Raw genomic sequence first — 13,540 nt, forward strand, 5'->3', positions numbered from 1 at the left:
ATCCCATTATGTTTGTAGGACAGAGATTCCACTCCAAGAGAGACAAGATTAAAAGATCTGACGTTATTGTCCCGTGCACACTTCTACTCATAGATCGGGGTTGTCATCCAAAAGAAGTGGACCCCTGTCCCCAACACCAATTCTGGAGCAGTAGCTCAGCGTTTTTGCCCAGAGAAAGAGAAGATCATAAGAACACAGAGCTTTTCCTTCTCAAAGGAAATGACTTAATCTATAACAGAGTATAGGGAAGTTCAAGCCCAAGGGCAGTCTCAGAGACAATGGAGAAACTGGATAAGAAATTAAGAGAAAGCTGAGAGTTTCATGAGATCAACAAGCTAAACTGTAGGCCAGGGAGTTAGCCAGAGAAAACCAGGGAAAGAGAAAGCTATAGAAGAACCTCCTGGGAACAGAATGTCACAGACTATTCTCAGAAACTATCCCTGCAAAGGAACCTAAATTTAATTGAGTTGGAATGTGGAGAAATTTATGTGTCACGGCATGGTCAGAAACAACAAAGAAATCAGCATGCAATTAATAAAATCTAAAAGCTAAGTACAGTACCAAAAGATGCAGACAGCATAACAAAGAAATCAGGGAACAAAACAGTCAAAGAGATCCCTGATAAAACACTATCATCCCCAGTGACCATGTACATGCAAGGATGCAACCTCAGAGGAGCAACAACAGAGGCTGCACATAAACCAATAAGCAAGCAAACAACACCAAAAATAAGTCCCAGGAGAAGGGGAGAATCAGTAGCCAGGTTTGTAGCAATGTATTACCTAAAATGTCCAGTTTTCAACAGCAACAAAAATTATAAGACATGCAAAGACACAGGAAAGTGTGAATTATACACAGGAAAAAATACAGAAACTGTCTCTGAGAGAGTGCAAATATTGGATTTAACTGACAAAGACTTCAGAGTAGCCATTATAAATATATTGAAAGAACTTAAAGAAACCATGCAAAAAGAAAAATATAGTAATTTTGCACAAATAGAGAATATCAATAGAGAGAAATCATTAAAAAAAAAAAGAACTATCCAGTGGACATTGTGGAGGTAAAAAGTACAATAACTAAAATGAAAAGTTCACTAAAGGGGTTTAAACTGGCAGAAGAAAGAATCAACAAATGTGAAGATAGGCCAATGGAGATTGTGCAACCAAAAAAAAAAAAAAACCAGAGCAAAAACAGAATGAAGAAAAATGAAAAGAGCTTCATAGAAATACAGGACACCATTAAGCACACCAACAAACACATAATGGAATTGCCAGAAGGAAAGGAGAGAAAGGAGTAGAAAAATAATTTGAAAAAAAAAAAAAAACTGAAAAAGCTGAAAACTTCCCAATTTTGATGAAAAACACTAATCTACACATCCAGGAAGCTCAACCAACTCCAACTGGTATAAACATAGAGATTCACATACAAACACATCATAATAAAAATGCCAAAAGACAAAGAATTTTAAAAGCAGCAAAAGAAAAATGACTCTTCATATACTAATGTCTCATCAGAAACAATGCCAGCCAGAAGGCAGCAGAATGCCATATTCAAAGTGCTGAAAGAGATAACCTCAAAAAAAATAAAGAAAAATAAAAACAAAGTGTTGAAAGAAAAAAAGTGGTAACCAAGAACCTTATATCCAATAAATCTATCTTTGAAAACTGAAAGTGAAATGAAGAGATTCCAGATAAATAAAAACTAAGACAATGTGTTGCTATAAAACCTATCTTATAATAAATGCTATGGCCGGGCGTGGTGGCTCACGCCTGTAATCCTAGCACTCTGGGAGGCAGAGTTGGGCGGATCGTTTGAGGTCAGGAGTTCGAGACCAGCCTGAGCAAGAGCGAGACCCCGTCTCTACTAAAAATAGAAAGAAATTATCTGGACAACTAAAAATATATAGAAAAAATTAGCCGGGCATGGTGGCGCATGCCTGTAGTCCCAGCTACTCGGGAGGCTGAGGCAGGAGGATCGCTTGAGCCCAGGAGTTTGAGGTTGCTGTGAGCTAGGATGACGCCACGGCACTCTAGCCCGGGCAACACAGTGAGACTCTGTCTCAAAAAAAATAAATAAATAAATAAATAAATGCTAAAGGAAGTTCTTCAGGTAGAAAGCAAGAGACCCCAGATAGTAACTAAATTCCTTGTGAAAAAACAAAGACACCAATAAAGGCAATTATGTAATTATGAAAAACAATATGATACATATTTTTCTCCTTCATTCTTCTAACTGATTTAAAAAGAAATTGTATTTAAAAACAGATATTTTATTGTATTATTGGCCTATGCATATAGAAATATAATATATTTGACAATAATAGCATAAAGGAATGGGTGTGAGCAAATCCATATTGAAGTAAGGTAATAACAGCAAATGGTAACTTGAATAAAGAGAACCAAAAACAATAAATAAGGTTGTGATAACAAACTCTATAAATATATACTTGCTTTCCTTTTATCTCTGAGCTTCTTTGAAAGACATACAATTGTAAAGTAATATTTGTAACAATGTATTCTTGGGTTTGTAATATACATAAAGTTACATGTATAACAATAATATCACAAAAAGGGGGAAGAGGGAACAGAGCTATAGAACAGTCATGTTTTCAAATATGACTGGAATTCAGTTAGTAAAAATCTGAAGTAGATTCTGAAAAGTTAAGAGATACAGTCGATCCTTGAACAACATAGGTTTGAACTGTGAGGGCCCACCTATATGCAAATTTTTTTCAATACATATATTGGAAAATTTTTTGGAGATTTGCACAATTTGAAAAAACTTGAAGATGAAATGCATAGCCTAGAAATATCAAAAAAGCTAAGAAAAAGTTAAGTCCATCATGAATACACAAAATATTTTTAGATACTAGTCTATTTTATAATTTACTACCACAAAATGTATATAAATCTATTATAAAAAGTTAAAATTTACCAAAACTTGCACACACACTTATAGATCATACATGGTGCTATCCACAGCCCAGACAAATGTAAACAAATATAAAGATGTAGTATTAAATCATAACTGCACAAAATTAACTGTCATATATACTGTACTACTGTAATAATTTCATAGTCACCTCCTATTGCTATTCCAATAAGCTTAAGTGTTGTAAGTATCCACTTAAAAGCCACGTGACACTAATCCACTCTACATGAGCAGTTTCTCCAGTAAATTTCATCTCACAGTAAAAAGTGACCTCTCAGTTCTTGTGCATTTTTCACTGTGTTTAGTGCAATATTGTAAACCTTGAATAATACTATGGGACCCATATGAAGCGCCACTAGTGTTGCTGGAAGGGCTCCCAAGAAGCAAAGTCCTGACATTACATGACAAAGGTGAATGGCTTGATATGCAACTGTGGTTGCCTGCCACTTCAAGATAAACAGATCCAGCATGAGGATTTTTTTTTTTTGTAAAAAAAAAAAAAGGAAATTGATGAACCATCACTGCAGCTATGCCGGCAGGCCCCAAAACCTTATACTTTTTGCAAAATACCTTTTTATCTCATTTGAAAATGCAGTTTTTATGTGGGTACACAATTGCTATAAGAAAGGCATACCTATAGACTCTAATATGATTCAAGAACAAGCAGTCTTTATACGACAACTTACAGCAAGAGAAAGGTGAAGGCTCTAAAGCTGGAGAATTTAACGCCAGCAGAGAATGGTTTGATAATTTTAGAAATACATTTGGCTTTAAAAATGTCAAGATAACATGAGAAGCAGCTTTTGTTGATGAAGAGGCAGCAAACAAGTTCCCAGACATTACTAAGAAAATTATTGGGGAGAAAGGATACCTGCCTGAATAAGTTTTTAAAGCAGACAAAAGTGCCCTATTCTGGAAAAATGCCACACAGGACATTTATTAGTAAGGAAGAGAGGTGAGCACCAGGATATAAGGCAGGAAGGGACAGGCTAACTCCACTGTTTTGTGCAAATGCAGCTGAGTTTATGATCAGGACTGCCCTTATCTGTAAAGCTGCTAACCCCCAATCCTTGAAGGGAAAAGATAAACACCAGTTGCCAGTCTTTTAGTTGTACAAGAAGGCCTGAACAAGAACTCTTTTTCTTGATTGGTTCCACTAATGCTTTGTCCCTGAAGTCAGGACGTACTTTGTCAGTAAGGGATTGCCTTTTACAGTTCTTTTGATATTGGTCGATGCCCCTGGCTACCCAGAACCCCATGAGTTCCATACTGAAGGTGTTGACATCTCAAACACAACATCTCTAACTCAGCCTCTAGGGCAGGGAGTCATAAGGAACTTTAAGGCTCATTAAACATGGTACTCTATGGAAAGGATTATCAATGCTATGGAAGAGAACTCCCAATCAGTGACAGACGATGAGGAAGAAGATGTAGAAGCAGCAGTGCCAGCAAAGAAACTGACATTAGACAATCTGACAGAAATGTACTGACTATTCAAGGCTGCTTTTGACTTATTTTACAACATGGACCCTTCTAGGGTATGGGCACTGAAACTAAAGCAAACAGTGGAAGAAGGACTGGCACCATATAGAAATATATTTAGAGAAATGAAAAAGCAAAAAAGTCAAATAGAAATTAAGATGTGCACTAAATGTGCCTGCCTCTCCTGCATCCTCTTCCATCTCCTCCGTGTCTTCTACCTCTGCCACCCTTGAGACAGAATGACAACCCTTCCTCTTCCTCCTCTACCTGCTCAGCATGAAGACGATGAAGACCTTTATGATGATCCATTTCCACTTAATGAACAGTAAACATATTTTCTCTTTCATATAATTTTCTTAATAACCTTTTCTTTTTGTCTAGCTTACTTTATTATAAGAATATAGTATATAATAAATACAACATACAAAATATGTGTTAATTGACCGTTTATGTTATTAGTAAGGCTTCCAGTCAACAGTAGTAGTTAAGCTTGGGGGAAATCAAAAGTTGTACATGGATTTTCAACTGTTTAGGGTGTCAGCACCCCAACCTCCACACTGTTCAATGGTCAACATTATATGGTAAGCCCTAGAGCAATAATTAAGAAAATAATTTTTAAATACTTATATAACGAAAAAGCCATAAAAGGAATTAAGATGTTAGACTAGAAAAATACCCATGTAATGCAAAAGAAAGCAGTAAAGTTTGAATAGGGAAAAAAATCATGAGACTAATAGAAAATGAAAAGTAAAATGGCAGACATAAACTCAATTATATCAATAACATTAAATATGATTGTATTAAAGAATTCAATAAAAGGGCAGAGATTATCACACTCAAAAACACATGTCCAAATATATGTTGTTTCCAGGACACATACTTTAGACTCAAAGATACAAATAAGTTGAAAGTAAAATGATGAAAAAACAAATTGCACAAATACCAAAAATAGAAAGCAAGAGAGGCTATATGAATATTAGACCAACTTAGTTCAGTAATATACAAAAACTCTTGCTTCTTTACAGATCCACTCCTCTTTATGTTTTATTGTCACAAACTACATCTTTATACGTTGTGTGTTCGTTAACACAGATTTACAATTATTGCTTTATGTATCTGGTCTTTTTTGCTTGAAAAAGTCAACCATGTTTAATTGCTAGCATAATTTTATTAACTGCATTAGATATAATTTCAAATACCTACCATTCAAACACATGTCTTTTTTGTGTGCTTGAGTGAGACATGGTAGTATTTTGCTTAAGAGTTTCTAGTTCTCTTTTAAACTAGCGTTAGCAGTTAATGACTTGGAAAACACAGGACAAAAAAGCTGCCTAGCCTTTTTGTTTTTTAATTTCTGCTTATCCCTTCAAAATTCCCTTTGTGACAGTACACATTTCTAAGTGGCTCTACCTGCTAAAGACTGCATTTTCTATGCGTCAAGAGAGTTTAATTGTCACCTTCCTCTGCTCCAGCCTCTGCTGGTTCCTTTAAATTTTTGTTTTCATCCTCTAACTTCTTTTTCTTCTTTGCCTTTCCTTCTAGGTTAATCTGAGCAATCTCTTCACTTCTCTCTGTGATGTATTTCAGCAGTAAATTACTCCTCCTGGCTAAGAGCTTCATGTCTTTAGTGTGGTACTTCTTTTCGCATGTCTTGCAAACATTTCAAGGTCTTCAGCAAAATTTTTGCACTGTTGAACAGTCATCTCCAAAATTGCTGCAATGGTTTGTCTGCTGAACTGCATCTCTTTGTCTGAGGGAATTTCCTCGCAAAGACAACCAACAGTATAGTGAACTGCTGCCTTTAGCCTCTATTGGTAAGAGAATTGCTGCTGCTCCTCGACCTCCGCCTCCTCCTCCATCACAGCAGGCCAACTCAGGCAAGTAGACGAGGGCAGAAAGAGGCCTTTTTTTTAATATATAGGAAAAATGAGTTACAATTCAAAATGTAATATTGGCTTTTATATTTACTTATGTAAATTCTTGTTATTTCTTCATATAATTTTGAATTATTGTCTACTGTCCTTTCATAAAGCCCTGAAGGACTTCATTTAACATTTCTTATGGGGCAAGTTTATTAATGACAAACTCCCTCAGTTTTTGTTTATCCAGAAATATCTTAAATTTTCCTTCATTTTAGAAGGTTAGTTTTACCAGATATAAAATTCTTGGTCAACAATTTTTTCTTTCAGCACTTTTTTTATTTTATAGACACAGGATCTCGCTCTGTCACCCAGGCTAGAGTGAAGTGGACAGATCACAGCTCACTGTAACCTCAAATTCCTGGGCTCAAGTGATCCTCCTGCCTCAGCCTCTTGAGTAGCTAGGACAATAGGTGTGCACCACTATGCACAACTAATTAAAAACAATTTTTTTTTAAAGATGGGTCTTACTATCTTGCCAGGCTGGTCTTGAACTCCTGGCCTCAAGCAATCCTCCTACCTCACCCACCCAAAATGCTGGGATTACAAGTGTGAGCCACCATGCCAGCCCCTTTTAGCATTCTAAATATGACATGTTTTCCCATCTGGCCAAAATAGTTTCTGAAGAAAAACTGGCCATCAGTGTTATTGAGGGTTCCTTGTACATGATAAATCACTTCTCTTTTGCTGCTTTCAAGATGTTCTCTTTATCTTTCAAACAATTTAACTATACTGTGTCTCCATGTGGGTCTCTTTGAATTTACTGTTTAAACTTCACTGAACTTTTCAGATGTGCAGATTCATGTTTTCAAACAAATTTGGAGAGATTTTGTCCATTATTTCTTCACATAGTCTTTCTGCCCCCATTTTCTCTCTCCTCTCCCGCTGGGATTGCCATTATGCATATGTTGGTATGTGCAACGGTGTCCCATGGGTCTCTTAGGCTCTGTTCGTTTTTATTCATTCTTTTTTCTTTCTGTTCCTCAGGCTGGATAATCTCAATTGACTATTTTCAAATGTGCTGATTTCTGCTTACTCAAATCTGCTGTTGACCCCTTTAAATTGCCTCCTATTCACCCATTGGCCAGGGAGGGGCTCCAACCCTAGGATTAGGGGGATAAACAAAACACATGACATCCAACACTGGAAACATGAGATTTGGACAGCAGTTTATTGGCAGATACACTCATAGCCTGGGGGAGGAGGACACTGCATGCCACACAGGGCCACATGGGAGTTGTATTCAGAAAGAGTGAACAAACAGGGGCTACGGGAGGTAGGCTTTATAATTTGAAGAGGGTAGGGTGATTCCTGGTTCCTGCAGGAATGTGAGATTGGGTTGTTTTAATAATTTAATGGGCTGGCTGGGAACTAAAATGTACTACTCAAGGATAAGTAGGAACTGCATCTGATTCCCACCATAAGAAAAGTTGTTTGGCTAGGGGTTTACTTTAAGGCTACACAGAAAAGAAAAAAAGGATAAGTCTCCAGCTCAGCTGCAGAAATGTCAGTTTTAGGCCGGGCTCGGTGGCTCATGCCTGTAATCCTAGCACTCTGGGAGGCCGAGGTGGGCGGATTGTTTGAGCTCAGGAGTTCAAAACCAGCCTGAGCAAGAGCAAGATCCCATCTCTACTAAAAATAGAAAGAAATCAATCGGACAACTAAAAATATATAGAAAAAATTAGCCGGGCATGGTGGCGCATGCCTGTAGTCCCAGCTACTCGGGAGGCTGAGGCAGAAGGATCGCTTGAGCCCAGGAGTTTGAGGTTGCTGTAAGCTAGGATGATGCCACGGCACCTTAGCCCTGGCAACACAGTGAGACTCTGTCTCAAAAAAAAAAAAAAAAGAAATGCCAGTTTTAATAGAACAAAAGAATATGAACTCTTCATCATTCATAACCCAGCAACATGTCTGTTGGCTTACTTATCTTGTCATTCCCTTTGAAATAGCAAACTGTTGTTCACTACTTTGGAGAACCTATCATACAGGTGACTCAGTCTTTCTAGGTTTCTGCTTCACCTCTAATCTTGGATTTTGGTTCTTTCCTTTTTGACAATCTCAAATTCAAATTTTTGGGGGTACCATTGTCCCTTCCTGGAAGAGTTCTCCCACCCCACCCCAAATTATAAAGGTAAATACCACCTGGTAATGAACCATTTTCTGGGATGCAGACTGAGGATAAGGGGCAGATAAGCTGTACCTCCCACCTCAAGATGCCCCAAGACGGAGGCCAAGACTGAAGCAGCTGAACTGCATGAAGGAGCTAAACAGAGAAAGAGGCCTATGCCTAAGGAACAGAAATAAGCATTCCCATTGAATTCTGATGGAGGTGCGATCCTTCTGGAAGGCAGTTGAGCTTAACAAAAACCTTTTAAAACTGTCTCTATCCTGGATATTGCAATTCTATGTCTAGGAATTTATCCTTAAGAAATGAAAAGTTAATTATGGAAATGCTCATTGTGGTATTTAAAATGGCCAGTCACTGGAAACAATTTGCATGCCAACCAAAATGGCAAAGTTATGTCTTTATTTCACAAATATTTATAAGTGCCTCCTATCCTCCTATATACCAGGCGATGTGCTAAGCATAGAGGATACAACAGTAAGCAAACTCAGACATGGTCTGTATTTGTTAACAGTACCCACCAAGTTAAGTGCAATATCGAGATTAAGTATTCCAAAACTTTTACACAATTTGACAGAGAAGTTTTATGTCTGTTAAACAATAAAACATTGAGGCTTGTGTTTTGTATGGCCTTGGGGTTTCTTTTTATTTCATTTTAGTAATTTATTTTTAATGTGTTTTACAAAAATATTGGTCTGTGACAGATTGGATTGGAAATTTTTAAAAACTGGTCTTTCACTGCAGATACTCTGAGAAACACTGGTATAGAGAATTAATAGGATTGGGGCCTAACTGGGTACAAGGAGACCAGCTGGTCTGACCAAAGGTCATAGCATAGACCAGGATATTGGCAGTGAAGATACCAAGAAATGGAAAGACTTGAGATATTTAGGAGGAAAATTTCATATGATTTGGTAATACAGTAGATATGGGGGAAAGGGGAAGAAAATATCAATGGTGATTCCTATAATATATGGCTTATTCAGTGGGACAGATCATTGTGCCATTCATTTAACAGGGGACACTGGCACACTGCCAGGTTGGATGAGGGTTCTGTCTTTAGTTCTGTCTTGCTTAGATATGTAGAGTTTGAGGTGCCTTTGACATAAGGAAGTGGAAATGCTAAGTAGCCAGTTAGATACACAGGCTGGGGTTCAGAGGAGGCTTATGAACTAGAGACGTAAGTTTGAGGTCACTGGCATATAGCCAATAACTGAAGCTGTGAGCCACCGATGAGGCTGTCCAGGGAGATAATACCAAGTGAGAAGAGAAGAAGGTCAAGGACAAGTGCTGAGAAGAGGCAATATGTAATGACTATGAAGAAAAGGATGAGCTTGCAAAAACAAATGAGAATAAACCACACAATTGTTTTATATCCATATAATACAATATTATTTGACAATTCAATTTTTTTTAATTTGTAAGATTAACTGAAAAAATTTAAAGTATGTATGGCATGTTCCCATTTTTAAACAGAAAAATATATCCAAAAGCACTTACCATAAAAAAGTCTGGTATTAACACTGGGGAAGATTGAGGGGATTTTTTTCCTTATTTTTATTTCTACTTTTTTATTTTTCTACAATGACCACATTTTTTTCCTTGTGGCAAAAGCAAACTTTTAAAACCTTATATGTAGGCCAGGATACAATTCTTAGATTTTAAATTTCACCAGAAACATAGGAAGTATAGAAAATAAGATCACTCAAGTTTTGACTAAAGATTGCCAAAGTCACTTAAGGATTCTTTGAAAATACAATCTCTTAGGCATGCTAAATTTGTATTTTTCTCTGGCATTACCCCAATCTCAACTACAAATTAGCACCAAGGAAAGAAACAATTTACCAAAAAATTCACAAAATCAGAAAGTGTGAAAACCATTATTATAGCGTAAATGTATCTAGGAAAATATGTAACTCGTATTACAAAGGACTAGTTCCCCTATATAGCAATAGCATCTATAAGTCAATTTTAAAAACTCAATAGTAAAACACACAAAGGATAAAACAAAGAAGGAGATACAAACAGCTGTTAAACAGGAAAAGATGCTCAACTTCACTGATAAGAAAATGTATATTGAAACTACATGCAGCCACTGTATCTCCCCTATAAGATTAGCATAGATCAATAAATATGACTATGTTGGTAGGAGTGTGGGTGATAAGCACTCTCGTATATTCCTATCTGAAGTTCTGTAATCACTACAGAAGGTAATCTGGCAGTATAATATCTGTCAAAAGTGCAAAACCACATGTTCTTTGAAAACAGCAATTCTACTAGAGTATTAGGAAATACATCCCACAGATATAATTATACAAACATATGACATTATTCACTGAGCACTATTTGTAACCACAAAATAATGAGAACATCCTAAGTATTCACTAATAAGGAATTAAACAAATTATTTTACATCTCACAAATAAAAATACTATGAAGTTGTAGAAATGAGTAAGAAATATGCTTACATAATGGTCAGAAATGATCACCAAGCTTTATTTAGCGAAAATAAGAAAACAGGAGGCAGAACAGTGTGTGTAGTTGATGGCTGCAGTATATCCTTTTATACCTTTCTAATTTTGAACCATGTGAACACTGCCTATTCAAAATAATCTTAAAATAAAGACTGTAATAAGTTTGAGGTTCTCTCAAATTTAAAGCTAACACACATACACACACACACACTAAATAAATAAGACACAAACGTCAGAGAAAAGACCAAGATGCCCATTGCATTAATTTCCTAAAGCTACAATAAAAAATTACCACGAACTGGGTGGCTTAAGACGAGAGAAATGTATTCTCTCACATTTCAGGAGGCCAGATGTCTGAAAGCAAGGCAATAGCATTGGTTTCTTCTGGAAACTCTGAAGGAGAAATGGACTAATGCCTCTCTCCTACCTTCTGGTGGCTTCTGGCAATTCTTGGTGTTCCTTGGCTTGCGAATGTATCACTCCAATCTCTGCCTCCATCTCCACATCACCTTCTTCTCTCTGCGTCTGTGAGCCCCTTTCTATCTATTATCAGGACACTTTCATTAGTGCCCACTCTAATCCAGCATGATCTCATCTCTGTCCTTAGTTACATCTGTAAAGACCCTGTTTCTAAATAAGGTTATATTCTGAGGTTCCAGGTAGATATAAATTTGGGGGACACTATTCAACTCACTATATCCATTATCCTTGCTTTTTTTGACATTATACTGGCGGTCCTATCTAATGAAGTAGAAGACAGGAAAAAGACATAAAAGGCATAAGGATTAGAAAGAAATATAATTATCACTCTTTGCATAATATGATATAACTTATCTATATAGAAAACTCCAAAGAATCTACAGATAAATAACTAGAATTAATGAGACAGTTTAGGTGGCTCACGTCTGTAATCCCAGCACTCTCGGAGGCCAAGGGGGATGGATTGTTTGAGCTCAGGAGTTCGAGACCAGCCTGAGCAAGAGCGAGACCCCGTCTCTACTAAAAAAAAAATAGAAATTATCTGGACAACTAAAAATATATAGAAAAAATTAGCCGGGCATGGTGGTGCATGTCTGTAGTCCCAGCTACTCGGGAGGTTGAGGCAGTAGGCTCGCTTGAGCCCAGGAGTTTGAGGTTGTTGTGAGCTAGGCTGACGCCACGGCACTCATTCTAGCCTGGGCAACAGAGTGAGACACTGTTTTACAAAAAAAAAAAAAAAAAAAAAATGAGACAGTTTAACAAAGTATCTGAGTATGAGATCAAATTACCAAGTCAACTGCTTTTCTATATACCAACACAAAGTCAAAAAAAGTCATTAAAAATTAAGATACCAAGAGTAAATCTTCAAAATGATATGCAAAATTCTATATGGAGAAAGTTATAAAACTTTATTGAAACATATTAAAGAAGATGAAATAAATATAAGCTATATATTATGTTTATAGATAAGAACATCCAATATCATAAACATATCAACTCTCCTCTCAAATACAAATATAAATTCAATGTAATTTCAATCAAAACCTCAACTGTGCATTTTTTTGGAATTTGATAAACAAAATCTAAAATCTATATGGAAGAATAATGGGTCAAGAATAGACAAGATTCTCCTATGGAGGAAGAACAAGAAGGAAAAATCTGTCCCACCAGATATCAAGAGGCATTAAAAGTTATAATGCAGAAGAAAGCATGGCACTGTACAGAAAACAGGACTAATGGAACAGAAAAGAGAGCTCAGAAAAAGACCTATGCATTTATACAAACTCTATATACATCAGAGGTAGTGTCTTAGATTGGGCTGTTATTAACAAAAAGGCCAAGGCGGGAGGATTACTTGAAGTCAGGAGTTCGAGACCAGCCTCAGCAAAAGCGAGACCCCATTTCTACTAAAAATAGACAGAAATTAACTGGACAACTAAAAATATATACGAAAAATTAGTCGGGCATGGTGGTTCATACGTGTAGTCCCAGCTACTCGGGAGGCTGAGGCAACAGGATTGCTTGAGCCCAGGAGTTTGAGGTTGCTGTGAGCTAGGCTGATGCCACTGCACTCTAGCCCAGGCAACAGAGTGAGACTCCGCCTCAAAAACAAAAAAAAAAGAGAGAGAAGGCTCTGGTGTCTTCCTCTTCTTACAAAGGCACTTATTCCAGCATGGAGGCTCCACCCTCAAGGCCACATCAAAACGTAATTACTTCCCAAAGGCCCCCATCTCCAAATACCATCACACTAGGGATTGAGACTTCACCATATGAATTTTGAGGGAATTACAAACATTAAGTCCCTAGCAGGTGGTACTGCAGATTAGTTGGCAAAGGATGGACTTGTCAATGAGTGGTGCTAATACAACTGGCTCTCCATATGAAAAAAAAGAGTGAGACTCCTATCTCACATCATATCCTAAAATTCATTCCAAGAAGATTAGATACTTGAAGGTGAATGGAAAAGCATTAAAACTTTTTCCAAAAAAATATAGGAAAATACCTTTATGGTCTCATGATAGGAAAGAATTGCTTACACAACACTCAAAAAACACAAAGCATAAAGGGAAATGTTAACGAACCTTACCTTTTAGAATTAAACTTTATCAAGAGATACCAAAATTTTGAAA

The 13,540-nt window shown here is 36.9% G+C and overlaps 1 pseudogene; it reads right to left on the reverse strand.

The window, feature by feature from the left end:
- Window positions 1-5,859: 5,859 nt before the first annotated feature.
- Window positions 5,860-6,272, reverse strand: LOC105812046 (annotated as a pseudogene).
- Window positions 6,273-13,540: the final 7,268 nt, after the last annotated feature.

This window comes from Propithecus coquereli, unplaced genomic scaffold (assembly GCF_000956105.1).
Source record: "Propithecus coquereli isolate 6110/MARCELLA unplaced genomic scaffold, Pcoq_1.0 Scaffold243, whole genome shotgun sequence".
NCBI classification, from domain to species: Eukaryota; Metazoa; Chordata; class Mammalia; order Primates; family Indriidae; genus Propithecus; species Propithecus coquereli.